Genomic DNA, 3165 nt, shown 5'->3' on the forward strand with positions numbered 1-3165 from the left:
TTCAGACCAACTGGGAAAAATCACATGATGGACAACACATCAAAAATCCAGGCTGAAAACGGCCAAATCTATGAATAGCAGATATGGGAATCAGCCCAAGGCTTGTGTGTAGAAGGGTGACAGATAAAAATAGTGCCCTAAATTTTTCCAAGGTGATTTGAAACCTCCCAAGTATAGATGCTCTTGCTACTGAAAATAAGATGACAAGGGCAAAGTTGAAATTGCGACCCTTTTCAAGGGTCTATAGACTTGAACTAATGATCAAAAAAGAAAGGCTCATTTTCCCCTCATGTCCACCCCCCACCTATCAGCAAGCTGCATATAGGCAAAGAGCATTTCTTTTTCATTGACAAATTCTTAGTATATTTATCCTTCTCCTCTGCTCCTTTCAAGAAAGGAAGGTAGCAGCTCAGGATACTGAGTTTTCAAGAACATCTCATTTTTCGTTTCCTCCTGCTTATGAAAGCATTGTTCAGAAGATGAGAGGTAGGCTCAGTGTCAAAATAAAATAAAATAAATGTGTATTTCTTACATCATAAACCACTTTTTTATTGTTATTGGACATTCTTCATTGTGCCTCTGCCTCCACACTGTGCTTGATATCAGTGGGGGTGTGGCTTGTAGCTGCTTAAATGAAAAAGTTTTCAAAACGATCCCATATCAACTAGACACAGAGATAAAGGCCATACCACTTAAAATTTTTTTTTTCCTGCTTTTGAGAAGGGAAGGAGTGCAGGAGATACTCATGGTTTTTGAATGCCCATTTCTGAAGTTTCTTACATCTCTTACATCTCTTCCATGCTCTACTGTTGATTAAAATATCTTCACATGTCTCCAAGGCTCTCTAAGCTGGATGGGGAGAGTTTGGTGACAGTATAGAATACCATTAATGAGATTTCTTTTGGTGACAGACAGATGTAAATGTATCCATCTAATTCTCTACTCTCAAGTCTCTGTCTGCAGATGGATGTTAATAATTAGCAGTTGCATCTCCTCCCTCTTTATCAAATTGTATTCTCCATAAATTTATCATTTCTTTTTTATTTTCTCAAAGTAGCAGCAGCCCTGACAGCTTCCCTTTGTTCTTGTGTTTATAAATAATTTATAACATAGAAATATCTCTTCTTAGTCTTAAAACATAAACTAATGCAATAACACAACACACTGGCCTAAACTACCTTCCACTTGGGAAGAAAGAAAATCTCAGGGTGGAGTAGAGGAGACATACAGCTTCGTTTTTAACAAAGGGAGACTGAAGATAATATGAAAAAAAAAAAATTTGTCTGCCTGAATATAGATTTTTGGTTTTAATCCTCCCTCCCTCCAGATTCTAGCTGTGTGTGGGAGTTCTAAACAACAAGCAAAATTTTTCATGATATCTTTTCCAAATAGTATACCTTGTTTGAATTCCCAGATACACAATGCATTTCATTAAGCTATACATGAAGGAGACTATTATTCAATTAAAACATTCACAGATGCTAAAAACATACCATGGTACATTTACTCAACAACCGTATGCTCATAACCCATGCACAATCTTTAAACACCAAATTACAGGGATTTGGTCCAAATTAGCAATAAAATACAATGTGTTTGCCCTCTACTGGGTAGTAATGACTGCGTAGTTTTCCTTGCATACCCCGTGGCCTTGTAGACAGCTTCAGAACTGTTTCATGTAGTCACTAACACAGTGTTATAAACAAATATGGCTAGGATTTGTGCTAATTAAGGTAAGTAGAACAATGTTGAATTTTTTTTTTTAAGCTAACATCTTCAACAGAGGTGGTTTTGAAAGTTTTTTTTTTTTTTTTTTTTTTTTATATTGCTCTAGGCTTGCACATCACATCGTAGAAGATAACTTATAAGTCATCATTTGATATCCTGGAAATATATTCAGGCTGTAGATAAATAACCCACCTATCAATGTTAATGCAGAATGTCTGGCATGTAATTTAGATAGGAATCTGAACACCTTCTTATATCAGCTGTTAAGATTTTGCACTGAAGCAGAAATAACGGTCTTATCTTCCATCTGGAAATGGGACATAGAATAGTGACACAAGTTATTTACAGAGTTACTGCAAAACAAGAGTGGTAACAGAGCAACTACAAAGAAACTTCCTGGGTTACTGCTGCAACATAATGTCAGATAAATAATCATGCCAGGGTAAATAAATTGGGAGATACCGATTTTATAGAGCACAAATGTAACTTGCATTCCTCTTGGAGTGGAGCTTTCCTTCTCAAATGGATCTCTGAAGCTCTTTCCCCATCCTAGCCGACCCTGCAGAGCAACAGATATGTGTGCAGAGCATTCATGCCCTTTCTCCCTCTCAGGAAGTTGGAGGAGGAAGCCCTGTCCTCTACAGGGGGTGGAGCCTCAGGACAGTCTAGAAACACAAACATACCTTTAGATTTAAACTGATTGACCAAAGGGACTGGGTTTGACTGGAGAGGAATTTGGCTGGTATTTCAGGTCAGGTGCTCTCTCATGGTCCCAATTGTTTTGCTCTTGGCAAATGATTAAGTATTTTTCTCTTAAAAAATGAGGTGGGATTAATATCCTGACTTGGGGCCTTGGAATGTTTTCTCCCCGGAAACAGGAGCCAACACTATTAGTCAGAGTGATTCAGGCATGAAGCATTAAGCATAGTTTTTTTTTTTTTTTTTTTTTTGGTCGAGGTGCTGGGGGACAAAATAATTACTGGCTTGTACCACAGCCCAACAATTAAGAAGAAATGAAATCTTTTCTTTGGCTTAAAAACATTTCTACATAAGTACTGGGGATCCGCCCCCTCCCACTGGCCCACCCACAGGATAGCTTCCAGGATCTGCTTTTATCTCTGGGGTCTTTCTGGGGACAGGGATTAGCAGTATCTCTCAGAAAGAAATATTTTTTATTCAAAGCACACAATGTGATGTGCCCTAGTGTCTCCATTTTCTTCCCCCCTTTGGAAATTGACATAAGTAACTTGACAGTGTGTACATGTGGGGGTGGGATTGGGAAGACATCAGAAAGCAGAATGAGAGCATCGCCTACTTTGGGGTAGAGATTTCACAAGAGGAAAACATGATTTTGACTTCAAAAGAAGACAATTTGCTGCAATTGAGAAAACTAAAGGGAAGACGAAGAAAATTTCATAGAACTTAGTTAATAATATT

General features: G+C 37.9%; 1 long non-coding RNA gene across 1 annotated transcript; it reads right to left on the reverse strand.

The window, feature by feature from the left end:
• Window positions 1-524: 524 nt before the first annotated feature.
• On the reverse strand, window positions 525-2631 carry LOC112469522. Its single transcript, XR_003042643.1, has 2 exons — window positions 1921-2631; window positions 525-849 (listed from the first exon to the last, which is right to left on the reverse strand). It is a non-coding gene; the product is annotated as an uncharacterized LOC112469522 (long non-coding RNA).
• Window positions 2632-3165: the final 534 nt, after the last annotated feature.

This window comes from Pteropus alecto, unplaced genomic scaffold (genome assembly GCF_000325575.1).
Source record: "Pteropus alecto unplaced genomic scaffold, ASM32557v1 scaffold86, whole genome shotgun sequence".
NCBI classification, from domain to species: domain Eukaryota; kingdom Metazoa; phylum Chordata; class Mammalia; order Chiroptera; family Pteropodidae; genus Pteropus; species Pteropus alecto.